The sequence below is a fragment of the Calypte anna genome, chromosome 5A, assembly GCF_003957555.1.
Source record: "Calypte anna isolate BGI_N300 chromosome 5A, bCalAnn1_v1.p, whole genome shotgun sequence".
Classification (NCBI taxonomy): domain Eukaryota; kingdom Metazoa; phylum Chordata; class Aves; order Apodiformes; family Trochilidae; genus Calypte; species Calypte anna.
Window position 1 is genome coordinate 3,380,642 of NC_044251.1, and position 17,645 is coordinate 3,398,286.

Sequence of the window (17,645 nt, forward strand, 5' to 3'; positions counted from 1 at the left end):
ACAGAACCGAGCCCGCGAAACCAGAACCAATGCTGGGAGAGCCCGCGAAACGAAAACCAATGATAAGCTGGTAGCAGACTAAGGGGAAGGGGTTTACGAAAAGTATAAAAGAACCGGTTTTACCTTATCGAACCGGAGAGTCGGGTTGCGACTCCCCAGCTGCCCGGCGCACTGCAGCGCGCTGCTTTCCTTCTATCGTTTCATCTCTTTCTTTCTCTCAATAAGGGCTTTATTGTTGATGCATCGAGTCAGTGTTAACACCAAGCTTTGCAACAAAAGGTGATAATGGCACCATTCGGCATCTATGCTTTTCCATCTTTGCAACCAAAAGCGATGCCGCCCCATTCAGCATCTCTGCTTTCCATCTGCTATTTCGCTCAACGTGTGCACAGAGCACACAAAACCATCCGAAAGAAACATCTCCCACCTGGACAGTCACTCAGAATGGGGATTCAGAATTCCCAGAGCAGAACCTGTTCTCCCACATGTTGTAACATTTGGGGGAAAAAAGGTGCTTTGAAGCAGCAGTACAGCATCGGGCCATGAACCACTCTTTTTCAATATTCTTGAAGCCCTGTTTGAAAGGCAAAGTGCTCGCTTTAGCCCCATCCCAAGCAAAGGTCAATGGGTAGTCAGAGCTGGCTGTTTCACACAGCTTTTCACACACAGACATCAGCCAGCTCAGAAAATCAGATGCTGTATAGGGAACTCACACACCTGATAGGAACTTGCACTCTTTTCAAAGTTCTATTCCATAAAAAAAAAGTTCTCAGCTCACAGGTGTTTTTTCCTTTGCAGTAACTGTAGAGCAATGGAACCACATGGTACTTGTCTGCCTTTCTAAAGAGATGACCTGAAGTTTCTATATGGTGATAATATAATAATATTAACCCTGATTAGCAGGTAAGAAAACCGAGGCTAAAAGGGGAATGGATGTGCTAGAACTCCTGACACCCAGTACAAGCCTCTGTTCACCAGTCCATGCTGAGACCAGTCTCAAAGCCAGGAAAAAGTTGATTTCTCCTGGCTGAGAAGCTCAACTCTTTGACAGGCATCTTCTGTCCCAGAAAGGAGTCTGTTTAGCATGACAAAAGGGAGGCAGCTAACTTAGGCCTCCTGTGTCTGAAAATATTTCCCTTCAGGATGAAATAAATGTCACCCTGCTGAGTGGATCATGGAGCTGCATCACCAGACAAGTGACATTACAGCATGTCAGATACTGTCAAGTGTTGAAACACTCCATACGCTCACACAGCATCCCAGACACTCAGGGCATTTAACATGAAGTGTAAATGCCTGCCACTTTTTCCCTAAGCCTGACATATCTCACCTTTACAACTCACTCCCCCATGCTCTTTTCTATTTTTTTCTTCTATTTTTTTTTTTTTCTGCAGCCTTTCTTTGTTTGCAGCAAATGCCTCAGCAGTTTGTGGCATTCGTGATTGTTTTGAAGGATGCAGGAATACATCTCAGGAACACTGGGCAGTTGCTGTGGCAACCTTGTGCTCCTCAGACCATGATTACCAGTGTTTTAAGAAGTTTCCTGGTACTCAGCAGGCTTCAGGGAAACAATGCTGAGGAGGAAAATGATTGATTATAGAACTAAAAAGCAACCAAAATGGATTAGGATAAGCATGGGGTCTTGTCCCATCAAAAAGATGATCATGTCCTTAGCAAGGAAAAGCAGCCCCAGGGGCAAAGGCAAGGGCCCAGGGGCAAGGGAATTTGAAAGCCCTGTTCTATCACCTGTTCTAATTCAGGATGGAACTCCAGATCAGTAGAACTTCTTTTTTTTCTTGTTTTCACCCACATAAGGCAGAGGTGGGGAAAAAAGAAGCCTACCCATTCAGCCTACCCAATTTAACTGATTTTAAAAACAGAAATCCAAACCAGAACTTTGAATGCAGTACCTCCTTGAAAAAAAAAATAAAAATAATCAACTCTCTTTGTTCAAGGTAACTGCCTACACAGATGCAAAGCCAAAAGAGTTTAGTCTGTAAGAAAAACACACCTTAAGTGAGAGATCTCAGCAGTGCTAAATAAACCAGAAAAATACCATTGCTAGAAATCTGAGGCGTGGCATTATTTATCTGATTCTGGTTATCTGTTAAATGCTTTTAACAGGGAGAATACTAATGTATCCAGAAGTCCCACAACAGAAAATTCTATCTCCCACAGAGCTCACAGATTAGATTTCTTCCTTTGGGAAAAAACAATGGATTTCACAAGTTCTAGGTGTGATATGGTCACGAAAACTGGGAATGCAGCAAAGGTCATGAGAAATGATACACATCTCCCACACACCCCATGTGCAAATCTAAACAAAGTTTCACCATCATCAGCTCCTTGAATTCACCCCAAGATGTAGAACTTCAGCCAATGGAGTTTGAAAAGTAAACTAATCTCAGCCACAGAGGTCTCAGATAAGGTATTAACACTCACCCATCCAACTTCTTGCTACAGATATTTTCTGATTAAGAAAGAGCAAGAAGGAGCAGGGAGGGAGCCATGGCCACAGCCTATGACAGAGCTTCAGATGTTCTGCAGGCAAACAAACGAGAGTTAATAAATCCTATAATCTTGGCAGACATGCTGCTAAATGTTCTCTCTGCTCTCAAAAGATGCATAATCTGAGAGCTCCAGGAGTGATCAGGTTCCAGGCAGACAAAAGACCCTCGGCACAATTCATACATGGGTGACAGGAGTAGAGGGACCAAGTCAGATCTGAGAGCCAAGACTCACAGCCTGGCTCCAAGATGCTTTTGCTTTCCCAATGGATAACAGATACTGCATCAAGACACAAAATGTCATGCTAGTGAATTTGCTGCTCTTCCAACACCCCCTTTTTCTCTCCATCTGAACTTATTTTGTGAGTGCTTATTTCACTGCTCTCCTTCTTCTTCCTCTTTTGTCCTTAACCTGTGGCAAGGGAAACATGAAAGACAGCATGGCTGATTATTTTTAATGCATCTGAAAGTGCAGGCATTAAAAAGAGGGTTATATTCTGGAACATGCCACAGTTTTGCTTGCTATTCACACGGGCAGCTAATGATCACCCTAATAGCTTCTCCCTCTGAAGTCGTAATAAGCTTACAAATGAACACATTCAGCACATTATTAAAAAGCCAGGGATGCTCCTTTGATTATAGCCCTTATGGAAATCCAAGTATTTGTTTCGGAGCTGCACAGTGGCAATCAGGACACGCTGCTGGCTTTGGAAACACCTCCCAGTGCCATAGCAACCCAGCCACCCCTCCCAGCTTCAATCCCAGGGAGCCTGGCTCTTGGCAGGCCAGACAAGCAGCACCTCACCACTTCCAGGGATTAAGAAAGAAAAGGTGCCCAAGTAAACCTCTCCCACACTGATATCTCGACCAAGGGCAACACAGAGAGCAGCTCTGGTGATGGAGAGGAAGGAGCAGATGGCAGCTACACTGTCCCTCCAGGGCTCGTGTGGTACCCACTCACACAGCCACTGAGCATCCCTCTCAGCATCCCCCCTGCTCAGGGCTCTGCTTGGGGGCATCTACTGCAAGATGCAGAGAAAATTAGGAAGCAAGGGGTATATATGTTGGAGAGCCCTGAGAAGGCAATAGCTTTATGTTGCTGAGGTGAGAATTCAGGGACTTCATCAGGAGGGGATTCTCCCTCTCTGCTCTGCTCCTGTCAGACCCCATCTGGAGTTCTGGGTCCAGTTCTGGAGTACCCAACACCAGAAGGACACAGAGCTCCTGGAAGGTGTCCAGAGCAGAGCCACTGAAATGCTCAGAGGGCTGAGCAGCTCCCTGGGAATGCAGGCTGAGGGATTGGGGTTGTTGAGCCTGGAGCAGAGGAGGCTCCCAGGTGAGCTCAGAGCAACCTTCCAATATCTGAAGGGGCTACAAGAAAGCTGGGGGAGGGCTTTGGACACGGGGGGGTAGGGAGAAGAGAAGGGGAAATGGTTTCCAAGTGGGAGAGGGGAGATGGAGGTTGGAGATGAGGAAGAAATTTTTTAATTTGAGGGTGCTGAGCCCCTGTGCCAGGTTTCCCAGGGAAGCTGTGGCTGCCCCATCCCTGGCAGTGTCTCAGGTCAGGTTAGATGGGGCTTGGAGCAACCTGGGCTGGTGGGAGGTGTCCCTGACCATGGAAAGGGGGTGACTCTGGGGCAGCTTTAAGGGCCCTTCCAACCCAAACCAGTCTGGGATTTTATGATCACCACCTATACCACTTCCCCCACATCCTTTACAGTAACTTTACAGTAATCTCCTTACCACTCAACTGCTCAGAGGTTGCTCTAAATCCCACTTACGTTGCTGACAGGCTTAAAACTTCTTCAGGGGAGAAAAAAAAAAAAAAAAAGATGTGAAAACCTAGCAAAATCAGTGACCTAGTCTTCATTACAGTTTGAATTTGGGTCAAATATTTCATGTTAGCTGAAAGGTAAAACACCATACCTTTTTTCTCTTAATGAAGAGAGAACATAGTGAACAATATACTTGCTTTCCCAAAATATTCCCTAAGCACAGGGCATCTGCAGCAATCTCTGTTCTATAAGGGGAGAGACTTGAGGAGCAATTAATTTCTGCACACAGACAGCAGCTTCTGTGCTGCTGCTTGCAGAGAGCTTCAGTGGGGTGACTTTCACCCACCAAAAAAGACAAAAACAGCTTTTTCAGAAAGCTTGCACCCTCAACAAGCAGCTTCTGCTTTGCCTGAAAGGCCAGACCTTTGTATGGAGCAGCTATTTTCTACCTCTCCAGGAGCCTGGCTGGGGTTAAAGCAGGGCAGACACGGTAATATAGATATCTTTGTGTTGGAAGTACCCACAGTGCCTATTAGGAAGGCCATAATTGTAAGCAACCATTTCTCAGAAAGGATATTTAAAGAGTCTCCCCAGGCAGGCTTTGTTTTAAGGATTGTGAGTTCTGAGGGGAAGGGATTGCATCTCTTCATCTCTTGTTGCAAAGTGGTTTGGGGCCAACCCAAGTGTGGTTTTTAGTGCTGCTGTGTTTCTCAAAAACACTGAAAACACCAGCAGGGAAAACTTCCCCATCAGCATTAGTTGCAAGCAGACTGGAAATAGCCTGGGGCAAAACCTGAAGCAGCATCCATCATAATCAGAGACATCAGAATTAGGATGCATTGACAGGGTATCAGAAGGACTCCTTCAAAACCAAACCACAAATTGAACCCTGGAGGTGCTCTGGATGCTGGGGGATTTTCTTCGACTGATATTTTACCTGCTAGAAGTCAGGAGGTGGAAACTGAAAAAAAAAAAAAACCAAACCACCTCTAATTCAGATCTGGGGATGTGGAATAATTCCAGTGTCAGTGAATGATGAAGGAATGAGCAGCACACATGCCTTAAAAAAGTACAAAAGCCAGGCTGGAGCTGGGCTGGTGGCTGCCTGGGTTTTTGCTCCTAAAAGAAGCAAGAACACAGCCTGAGCCAATCTCCCAATTCCTATTTTTACTAAATTTAGGCAACCTTTTTGGGGAGGACAGCAGAACCCAGCAGTCAAACCAGATCCAGGTTAAGCTCCAGGTCAGTCAGGATTGGGATAAATTCAGACTACAAAAATCACACCCAGTTTTCAGTGCCTAAAGCTTACTATACCTTTGCTGTGTCCCCTTTCTTGATCAGCATGAAATTTGAAAGCAACACTGATCAGCTTGAAAAGAAAAGAAAAGAAAAGAAAAGAAAAGAAAAGAAAAGAAAAGAAAAGAAAAGAAAAGAAAAGAAAAGAAAAGAAAAGAAAAGAAAAGAAAAGAAAAGAAAAGAAAAGAGTCTGTTTTGAAAGTATCAAAACCAGGTTGGCAGGGCAAGCAGCCAAAGCAGCCCAGGTTTAGACTGAGAAAACACTGGGAACAACAGGATGCTCAAGCTATTCCCAGGACAGAGGGACATCCAGCCTTCCCAGGGCTTTCTCCCAGTTAGGCTGCAGAGTTTTCTCAGCTCTGCATCAAGGACAAGAAAAGTTGTCCCAATGTGTCACAGCATTTAACAGCTTCTCCTCCCATCCTGTGGGGAGCAAGGAGAGAAGAATCTTTTGGAAAACACCTTGGAGTCTCACTGTGCAAACACCTCTGATGCTAAATTCGATGACAAGTTCCAAAAGAAGTTCTGTGGTCACTGTTCTGGATGTCTGATGCTACACAAGCCACCTGCATCTGAACTTTAATACCACTTAAGCCTTAGATTGCTTTCCACAGTATAATCAAAAGCCCTTTATGAGGGTCAGGATCCTCTCTAATGCTGACATTGCTCTACTCCAGGGGTGTCCTGGGGACCTTCTCTGGTCCCCTGTTCACAGACCTGGACAAATGAAGCTGGTCATTATCACATCCCCCCCCAGTGAATACTAACAAAAACAAAGCTTATCTGACATCTGGGGAGTCTGAGAGGTTTAATTCAGTATCCTGTGAGAGTGCCAGGCTGCACGGTCAGGATGGGGCTGGGCTTGCACTATTGCCATTTCTGGGATCCCAGAATCACAGAAGTTTAGAGCTTGGAAGGGACTTCTAGGGATGACTGGGGTCCAACCCCCCTGCCAGAGCAGGGTCACCTCCAGCAGTCCCACAGAACACATCCAGGTGGGGTCTGAATGTCTCCAGAGAAGGAGACTCCACCACCTCCCTGGGCAGCCTGGGCCAGGGCTCCCTCACCCTGAAAAAATTCTTCCTAAGATTTATATGGAACCTCCCATGCTCCAGTTTATACCCATTGCCCCTTGTCCTGTCACTGGGCATCCCTGAATCACAGAATGAGAATCACAGAATGTTCTGGGATGGGAGAGATCTCCAAGATCATCCAGTCCAACCTTTGACCAACACCATAAGGTAATTACTAAACCAAAGTTTGGCTCCATCCTCCTGGCTCTCTCCTTTCCATATTTATCCCCATTGCTGAGCTCACCCCTCAGTCTCCTCTTCTCCAAGCTCCCAGCTCCCTCAGCCTTTCCTCCCCACGAGCTGTTCCACTCCTCCCTCACCTTGGTGCCTCTGTGCTGGGCTCTCTCCAGCAGTTCCCTGTCCTGCTGGAACTGAGGGGCCCACAGCTGGACACAAGATTCCAGATGTGGCCTCCCCAGGGCAGTGCAGATGGGGGAGAGGATGGGCATTCTCCTGGAGAGCTCAGACCTGTTGCTAATCCAAGGTATTTTGAAGGTATTTCACCTTCAACACAGCACCCCAGACACCACCAAGTGCACTGTTACCCTTAGACAGTGCTGGGAGCCCTTCCCTTCCAGGAGATCAGCAGAGGAATAAGTCTTCAGGGGATTTGGGATCAAGGAGCAGGATCCTGGTTGCTCCCAACTGCTAATTATAGAGTCATGGAATGGTTTGTGTTGGACGGACCCTTAAAGCTCCCCCAGTGCCAACCCCTTTCCATGAACAGGGACACCTCCCACCAGCCCAGGTTGCTCCAAGCCCCATCCAACCTGACCTGAGACACTGCCAGGGATGGGGCAGCCACAGCTTCCCTGGGAAACCTGGCACAGGGGCTCAGCACAGAATGGTGAGCTTGGAAGAGACCTCCAGGCTCCTCCAGCCCAACCTTGCACCAACACCACAGCCAACTCCTAACCCATGTCCTTAAGGACCAGCTCCAAATGCCTTTTCAATGCCTCCAGGGGTGGGGACTCCACCACCCTCACCCCAAAGAATTTCTTCCTCATCTCCAACCTCCATCTCCCCTCTCCCACTTGGAAAACATTTGCCCTGACTGACAAAACCACCATCACCACCACCCCAAGCTGCTATTTCTCTCCCTCATCATTTCCACTGCTTCATATTTTGATTGAGGGGCTGTATTTTGTATTTTATCTTCCATTTCCTAACTCCCTCTCTCTTCCATTTCCTTACTTCCTCCCTCTCCTGCAGCACAGTCTCGACTCTGTTATCTGCACAATATATCACACACAATATTCTTTCTTTTTTTTTCTTTTTTTGTCATCTGACTTTTTTCTCATGAGTTGTCATTCAGCAAATCTGATTTTCCTCTAAGGCATCCAAACAAATCTGTGAGGCAAAAAGAAGAAATGAAGGAATAAAAAGGAACATAAAGCAAGTCCCTTTGAAACACTGCATATCTTCTAGGAAATACCAGCTCCTGAAATTAATATTTTGTTGAGATGACATCTTCTCATATTAAACATTATCCTTTTGTTATCCCAGGGTGAATCACTCAGACTGCTCAGCACTTTTTTTGGGTAACACCCAGGATATTTTCCTGGTAAGGGAGGCAAGTGACCAGCTAACTACAGAACCTATCAGGACCACAGAGGGAAATTTATTTCTGTAAATCAATGTACAAGCTCCAAGCCTATACCAAGCACTCCACTTAAATCTCTGCTGTTGGCTCTGAAATCACCCCCTTCAACTGGATGATTGTTTTGTCCAGAGATTAAAAAAAAAATAAATCACAGAATCCTAGGGGTTGGAAGGGACCTTGAAAGATCATCTAGTCCAACCCCCCCTGCCAGAGCAGGGCCACCTAGAGCACTTCGCATAGGAACGTGTCCAGGCGGGTTTTGAATGTCTCCAGTGAAGGAGACTCCACGACCCCCCTGGGCAGCCTGTTCCAGGGCTCTGTCACCCTTACAGGAAAAAAAGTTTTCCGGATATTCAACTTGAACCTCCTGTGCTCCAATTTACACCCATTACCCCTTGTCCTATCACTGGTCACCACTGAGAAGAGCCTAACTCCATCTCCCTGACACTCACCCCTTACATATTTGAAAACATTGATGAGGTCACCCCTCAGTCTCCTTTTCTCCAAACTAAAGAGACCCAGCTCCCTCAGCCTTTCCTCATAAGGGAGATGTTCCACTCCCTTAATCATCTTAGTAGCTCTGCGCTGGACTCTTTCAAGCACTTCCCTGTCCTTCTTGAACTGAGGGGCCCAGAACTGGACACAATACTCCAGGTGCGGCCTCACCAATGCAGAATAGAGGGGGAGGAGAACCTCTCTTGACCTACTAACCACACCCTTTCTAATGCACCCCAGGATGCCATTGGCCTTCTTGGCCACAAGGGCACATTGCTGGCTCATGGTCATCCTCTTGTCTACCAGGACCCCCAGGTCTCTTTCACCTACACTGCTCTCCAGCAGGTCAGCCCCCAACCTATACTGGGACATCGGGTTGCTCTTCCCCAAATGCAAAACTCTACACTTCCCCTTGTTGAATTTCATCATGTTTCTCTCTGCCCAACTCTCCAGCCTGTCCAAGTCTCTCTGAATGGCAGCACAGCCTTCTGGTGTGTCAGCCACTCCTCCCAGCTTAGTGTCATCAGCAAACTTGCTGAGGGTACATTCTATACCCTCATCCAAGTCGTTGATGAAGATATTGAACAACACCGGTCCCAGCACCGACCCCTGAGGGACTCCACTAGTCACACACCTCCAACCAGATTCTGCCCCATAAATCAACTGCAGGACAGTATATTTTGTTAATGTCAGATCTCATGAAGCCATTTAACAGGGAATAGTCACTACACTGGTAGATAGAGTATCAACAATTAACCCATATAAAAAAAAAATAAGATTTTAAGGCAGGTATTGATGCACAAGGGTTTAGCTGAAGACTTTGAATACCTTCTTCAAAAAGTATGAGACATGCATCCAAGTCACAGGCAAGGTAGGGAGGAATTTAGCTCAGAATTCCTGTTTATTTTAAGGAGAGTAACTGCAGGATTTAGCTCCTGGAGGCAGCTTTAAGCTGTGGTTACTCCCTCGGCTTTGCTTGGAGAGCTCTCATTTTCCAGGCTGGCTGAAGTGACTTAGAAAAACAAGGGAATTTATTTGCCTGGGGCAAAGGTTGCTTAACCTCCCTGGGTTTGACAATGTCTTTGCTCAGATTCTGCTTCATTTTTCCAACCACACAAGCAGAGCATGGCCTCATCTGCTCCAAGTGAGGCCACATTTTTCTAGCTGAAATCAAATGATTTGCCACCACTGCTGTTTATCCTCCCCTGCTGCAGCTGAAGGCTCAGGAATCAATTGAATGGAAACGTTTTATCATGCAGGGGCTCTTCCCTTTTTAAAGATGATGGATCTACTCTTTTATTATTTTTTTTTTTAAACATCTAAATGTAGAAACCCCAGAAAAATAGGTTCTTCCCCATAAACCATACTGCAGCAGGGGATCTTCCTACTTTAGCTATGCAGGTGAAGACCTGAATTAGCAATGCTGCAGAGCACAGAATGAGATTTCTTGGCATCTCTTCACTGCAATGTCCAGCAAGAGTTCTAAAATCCATACAGCTTATTCCAAATTGGAGAGAAAAAAAAAAAAAAAACCAACAAAAAACACCACCAAAACCTTTTTATCCCAACAGTTTAAATATGGGCACTCTGAGCTCTCCACAGTCATTAAAAATAGGTACCTATGAATAAAAAGAAACAAAAGAAAAAGCTCTGTGTGGATATGACCCTGTGAGGGCATCTCCTATCAAACCAAGCATGCATTATTAATTATAAAGCTTACCAAATAAAACAGGGACTTGTAACACATTGGTTAAAAGAGATAGAAAGACTGAGAGAATAAAATGGCCATGGCAAAATACATCATCCTCAGCTCATCCTCTTGACTTCCCACCCAGCCCCAGAGGTTTTATCTCCAGATGCTTCAACGTCTGGCACCCCAACCAGTGATGCTTGGGCAGTTCCTGGCAGCCCTGTGCCAGGCTGGGATGTCCTTCCACTTGGGACTGCTCCAGGAGAAAGGAGATGGGCACTGCAGGGTACCACCAGCCCCATCACTATGCAATAGATTGCTTGGGGAAAAAAAAATAAATCATTTCTTGCCCAGTACATTCAAGTCTGAGCCTATCAGGTCATGGCAAAGCAACAGATCCTAGGGAAGCAAGCTCTGCCCTAAGGAGTATGTGAGAGCAACTGGGACAGGCTCAGGGCTGTCAAAAAGCTGCAAATTTCCAAGTCAGTCCTGAAAAGAAACCTTCCAGGAGGAAGGACATCCCTGGACATCAGCAGCAGGGATGTGCTACCACACATAGCAGCAGCAGCACAACTCAGCCTGGAGATTTAGGAGCCTCAACCCTTCACTGAGCTTTGTTTTTTCCAAAATATTGAGGATTGCTGATGAGTTCAAGCAAGAGCAAGGTCTTTTTTGCCTTCCCAGTTCAAAAGAAGAGCACATTGATAGGGACTTGGCAGACCTCAGATATTCCATGACCCACTCGAGTTCAGGCCCTGAGCTCTTTTTATCACAAGGCTCAGAACAAAGCCAAGCCCGTCCAGCTCCTCTGAAGTGACTCTGCCAGCATCAAGGACAGGAAAGGGGACAGCAAATGGTTTGCTAATGAAGTCTGATTTTGAGGTGCATTATGAGGAGAGGGCAGAATAGTATTAGTAATGGTAACGGAGGTCACTGCCACGTTGCTGGTTGCTCTTTAAGGAAAAACAGGGTGCGGGGGAAAAACTGAGGGGGGGAAAAAAAAGAAAAGGAAAAAAAAGAGGAAAAAAATAAAACAGAAAAAAGGAAAAAAGAAAATAAAGGAAAAAAAGAAAAAAGAGAAAAAAATAAAGAAAAAAGGAAAAAAGAGGAAAAGAAAATAAAAAAGAAAAAATATTAAAAAAAACAGGAAAAAAAAGAAAAAATGCAGAAGAAAAAAGGGAAAAAATGAAAAAAAAAAGAAAGGAAAGAATAAAAAAAGGAAAAAAGAAAATAAAAAGAGAAAAAAAGGAAAAAAGAGAAAAAGAAAATAAAGAAAAAAGAAAAATAAGGAAAAAGAAAAAAGGAAAAAAAGAAAAAATACAAAAAAAGGAAAAAAGAGAAAAAAGGAAAAAAAAGGGAAAAGAATAAAAAGAAAAAAGAAAAAAAAAAAAGAAGGAAAAAGAAAAAAAAAAAGCTGTTCTAGTTTGGTACAAGTCTGCCTGCATGATTATGGTTATATATGAATATATGCTGGACATGTCTAAGATAAAGCTATTGAATATTTAACCTTGGAAACGGGAGCTGGGTTGTCTCTTGCCTTATTAACACCCCTGTGTACCTCCCATTAACCCTAATTAGGGCTAACAAGGGGTTCACATAAATACCCCCATAATTAATATGCAGGGCAGTTCTGGGCAAACACTGAGAGAGGATCATGGAATCATAGAATCATAGAACTGGCTGGGTTGGAAGGGACCTCAGAGATCATCAAGTCCAACCCTTGATCCACTCCCCCTGTGGTTCCCAGCCCATGGCACTGAGTGCCACATCCAGTCTCTTTTTAAATATCTCCAGACACAGAGAATCCACTACTTCCCTGGGCAGCCCATTCCAATGGCTGATCACCCTCTCCAGAAAGAAATTCTTTCTAATCTCCAACCTAAACCTCCCCTGGCACAACTTGAGACCCTGCCCTCTTGTCTTGCTGAGAGTTGCCTGGGAAAAGAGCCCAACCCCCCCCTGGCTCCAACCTCCTTTCAGGGAGTTGTAGAGAGTGATGAGGTCTCCCCTGAGCCTCCTCTTCTCCAGCCTCAACACCCCCAGCTCCCTCAGCCCTTCCTCACAGGGCTTGTGCTGGATCCCTTCACAGCCTCCTTGCTCTTCTCTGGACCTGCTGCAGCACCTCAATCTCCTTCCTGAGCTGTGGGGCCCAGAACTGGACACAGGACTCAAGCCGTGGCCTCACCAGGGCTGAGCACAGGGGCAGAATCCCTTCCCCGGACCTGCTGGCCACGCTGTTCCTGATCCAGGCCAGGATGCCATTGGCCTTCTTGGCCACCTGGGCACACTGCTGGCTCATGTTCAGCTTCCTGGCAATCCAGACTCCCAGGTCCCTTTCTGCCACTCTGTGCCCAGCCTGGAGCTCCCCATGGGGTTGTTGTGTTGAACCTCATCCCACTGGGATCAGCCTCCAGTCTGTCCAGGTCCCTCTGCAGAGCCCTCCCTGCCTTCCAGCTGATCCACACTTCCCCCCAGCTTAGTGTCATCTGCAAACTTGCTGATGATGGACTCAATCCCCTCATCTAAATCATCACTAAAGATTTTAAACAGCACTGGGCCCAACACTGATCCCTGGGGGACACCACTAGTGACCGGCCGCCATTTTGATGCAGCCCCGTTCAGCACCACTCTCTGGGCCCGGCCCTCCAGCCAGTTCCTAACCCAGCACAGAGTGCCCCTGTCCAAGCTGTGGGCTGACAGCTTTTTCAGGAGAATGCTGTGGGAGACGGTGTCAAAAGCCTTGCTGAAGTCCAGGTAGACTCCATCCACAGCCTTCCCCTCATCCAGTAAGGTCACCAGATCATAAAAGAAGCTCAGGTTGGTCAGACAGGACCTGCCTTGGATGAAATGCCAAGTTCCTTCTCCAGGGTTAAACCCCCAGCAGCCTGTCTGTCTCTCATTTCTTTCCCTTCTTAAAAAGCCCTAAATCAACCCCACCAAGCCCAGTTTCCCACTCTCAAGTCTTGCAGCAGGGGTCACAGCACCTGCTCTTATTTATACAGAATAGAGACATGTAATAAAGTGACACCTATTAGACCTGTTCACTTCTGTTTGCTTGCTCCTGGAAAGATGCTACACCATTTTATAAACATCATCCTCTTGCCTTCCAGCTTCACAGGGGAAGAGCAGTGTTTCCAGCCCAGCTGAAGAGAAGTAATTGTCAATTAACAAAGCCAGGAGCAAACCAGATTAGAGCACCAACCTCAATTACCCTTATTAATGCCATTATCCCAACCCCAGTGTTGATAGACTCTGCTGTATCCCCAAATCAGGCATTATTAGCAACCCATTACCTTTGGAAATGAGAAGAGATCAGACCAGCAATAATAATGCACCTTTTATTGGGCTTCTGTCTCCAGCCCCAAGCTTTTCATTGAAAAGCATTAAGATTCCTTCCAGACAGGGGTCATTTGCTAGCACAGAGTCTCACTGTTTTCTCCCATCATAAATAGAGATTTTTTTCCATCAAACTTGTGCAGTCCTGGAGCTGAGGAGATGGATAAACTGCCTTTAGTTGGGAGAGTATCCTTAGGGAACCAGGGGATCACTCTGCTCCTTCCCCAGTGAGTTGCAAATACTATTTGTAAAATATTTTTGATGCTGAAGCCTTTGACAAAGACTTCATTGGGAGACAAAAAAACCAACAGAGAGTGACAGGGAAAGGTGATGCAGGAACAGGACAAATCCCCACTGGTGCTGTTAGAGCCAAGCCAGGAGCTCGTGGAAAATCTGAGCCACATCCAAATCCTCTGTGCCCTCCCTACACTTTGGGGCAGCTCCAGCAAGACAACACAGGCAGGCACCAGTCCCACTAAAATTAAGAGGTGTTAAATGGATGATTTAAAAAAAAAATAAACAATCAATTTATGTATTTTTCAACTCACCTCTACTGGCCCCACCTAACAATGAAGAAGAGACGTCCCCCAGGATTCATCTTAAGTCAGAACTGGACATTTTTTGGCTTTGCTTTGTGAAAACAAACTTTTTTGATTTTCTTTGCTCTCTGCCTTGGAGAATTAGGGACTCAGGCAGGATCCTAACGACTCAGTGGGATTTATTTTTCATGCTGTTCAGGGTGTTGGGTTTTTTTCTGTTGTCGTTCAGGCCTCTGAGCTTGTTAGTGCAGCTCCATTCAGAATAAGATTTTCACTAAACCACTCTTCCTCCCCCTGTTTTTCCTTACCAGCTTATAGGGGGATCATGGTGAGGTCATTTTTCAGGAAAGCAAGGGCTAGGAAGTCCCAGTCTGAGGGTGCTGCAAAGGGGACAGAATTTGATGTACAAATCCCTTTGCCATTATTCCCTTCTCTGCTCCTTTTATCCAAGGAGAGGATCACACCCAGCTCACAGCTCTGGCCACCCTCACCTGGCTTTGTTTGCCTCAATCTGAAGCACCCAAATCACCCTTCTTCTGGTTCCACGCTCCACCCTAGCTCTTCTGAAAGACTGAAATGTCTGTAGAGGAAAAAAACCCTTTTCTTGGTCAGTTTTGATTCACTAGAGGAACTTTTCCTCCATCCACACAACTCTCCTCGGAAAAGGAAAATGGAATTCTCTTTCCTTAGAGCTACAGAACCAGCAAAGATTTCAGCTGTAAGTCAGCCTGACCAAACAGAACATTTCATCCCAAATAATTGGTTGCTTTTTGAATATATTTTGGATATTAATGATAGGCTATTTTTGTGCAATAATCTGAAAGCAGTGGAAATCTATTCAACAGCAGCAGAAACAAGAAGGGAAACTCTGTGTTACCTCTCCCCCCCTCCACCCTGTTTACCCTATTGGCATTCAAAAATGCACAGTGAAAAGAAAACACAGTGAAGGAAAAGTAACACTTGTAAAATTAGGCTTTAAAGTCAGGCTTTGTAAAGTAACAGCTCCAAAATGAGGTGAAATCCTGAGCAAAGAGCTGCCTAGGCATTTTAATAGGAATTGGAATGAATGTCCAGGAAGGCTTTGAGGAAATCTGAGTTGATTGAAACTTCTGGCTACTCCCAGAAGTGCTGTTTCAGTCAGCAAGCTGACAAAGATACCAAAATAGAGAGCAAGAAGGGATCAGGCAAGCCCAGGGAACAGAGAGTTTATGGGAAAATACTCTGATCTTTTCTTCATTATCAGCCAACCCAGTGAAGATGTTCTCTGGTTACGCTGGCTACCCAGTCAGCTTTACCTTGGGGTGTGCAAAACACCAAACCCTACAGGTAATAAATGTGGCATCAAGAGATGGGTTTCATCTGAAGAAATTTCCTTTCCCTAGCTCTTTTTTTTTTTCCTTTTCCCCAGGACAAACTGAAAGGATAAAAACAACAACAAAAAAATGTTCAACTGCAAATTATTTGTAAGGCAGCTCAGCCAGAAGCTGCAAACATGAGCTCTGAGATGTATTTTATAACTCCTTGAAACCTTTTTGTCAGAAAACTCACCCACCTCACCCTTTACAGCTTTCCTTTTCCATTTATCTAAGAAGAGATTCCCCTTGCAAGTAGGAACTGGGTGCCAGGGTCCCAGGGAAGCCTTCTGCTTATCCAGGGCTGCTGAGCCATGAAGTGCTGACAGATAAACAGCTGCTTTGGTTCTGAAATACCAGAAAATAAAACTCCAGCCTCCTGCAAATGCAACTGTCTGGACAGCATTTCTGGTGGCATTGAGGATGGGGGGATCATCCATTTATTTCCTGTCCTTCTGCAGGATGGAACATCAGGGATTTCCTGAGGGTTGGCTGCATCCTCCAGATGGAGCCTGCACCTGGGAGCTGGGAATTTCTTTCACTCTGGGGAGGGAAAATTGTGGCCTCATTTTCCCTCATTGGAGGGAAAAGAACTAATTTTAAGACTCAAAACCAGGCATTTTGGGGTATTCCTGTGAAGCCAGGATGGAACTTATTATCAAAACAAGAAAGTTTTAAGGAGGCAGTATGGGTGTTGGGGCCTTAACCTGGGACACAGAAGCTTCAGGCTGACATTCCTGGTTTTCCCAGTTCTCACCAAGGAGCACAAGCAAACCTCATTGCTAGGTTATTAACCTAAAGAGTTCACCAGGCCAAACTAAAGGGCTTCTTGGAGAGGTTGTCTTGAACTGAAAGAGATCAAATTTATAATTTTTTTCCTATTTCTACACATAAAACTACAGCAGCCTTTCTATTTTTGGACCACAACAGCAAAGGCTCTCCCTAAAATTTCCAAATCTGGTATTTGCCTCATCAGATAGATGAAAGAGAACACAACTTGGGGTTTTTTTCCCAGTAAAGAGGCAGCTGAGTAGCAATGATCCCTTACTATGTCACTAAATAGTCAATGTTTCCTTACCATTCAAGCACATCTGAGCTCTCAGTAAGAATCTCTGTAGCGGGAGGAGCCTTTCTTGGTCCTGAGGCTCGACGAGCTGCTGGTCTCTCCACTGCCTTGCACCAGAGTGAGCTGAGCTCTGTGGGTGTGTGTCCCACCTTTATTGGCCCCTGGTCTTGCTCATGCCCAATAGGAGCCTGTCCTAACCAGGCACAGGTGGACTCACACCCACTCTTTGGCAACTCGAGGCACCTGGTTTATCTTGTTTCTCTACATTTCCCCCCCCTTTTTTTTGGTTTTTTTTGTTTGTTTGTTTGTTTTTGTTTTTTTATAGCTTACAACACTGATTACAGGATTTTTACAAACATTTTCGACTGGCACAAACATAAACATAGCTTACAGGATTTAACCCTAGCTTACAAACATACAAACATTTACTTTTCACAAAGTCTCTGCCTTTCCGACTTGAGTTGTTCTTCTCCCTCCTGTATCTGCTCTTCTCTTGGCTTCCCTCTGCTCAGGGGTTTCCAAAGAGAGAATCCTTACCTTGGCTTTCCTCTGCTCAGGGGTTTCCAAAGAGCTTGCTGGTTCCTCATGGGTTTCTGGTTCCTCATGGGATTACGGGATTTAACCCTTCCTCATGGGATTCCATACACGGGTTTTAACCCTTCCTCATGGGATTCCATCCTCCTGGCTTCCCTCTGCTCAGGGGTTTCCAAAGAGAGAATCCTTATCTTGGCTTCCCTCTGCTCAGGGGTTTCCAATCCAAAGAGCTTGCTGGTCATACCTTTCAGGGAGAGTGTTAGCCCAGGCACTTTTTCAAATCAGGGAGAACGTTCCTGTTGCCAGCTCCTCACACTGCTGCTTCTTTAGAGGTCTGTACGTTGCTTCTTTCAAGTTGCCCGCATTCTCCACCAAATGT

The 17,645-nt window shown here is 45.6% G+C and overlaps 1 protein-coding gene across 4 annotated transcripts in view; it reads right to left on the reverse strand.

The window, feature by feature from the left end:
* Positions 1-17,645, reverse strand: part of TSPAN18 (tetraspanin 18) — a 134,396-nt gene that overhangs the window by 31,596 nt on the left and 85,155 nt on the right. Inside the window, exon 1 of one of the 4 annotated variants that reach the window (XM_030452177.1) lies at positions 2,443-2,540. The exons of the other annotated variants lie outside the window; for them this stretch is intronic. The gene's annotated coding sequence lies outside the window, so the exon portion shown is untranslated. Of the gene's footprint in view, positions 1-2,442; positions 2,541-17,645 lie in introns of those variants that run through there. 4 annotated transcript variants of the gene reach the window in all.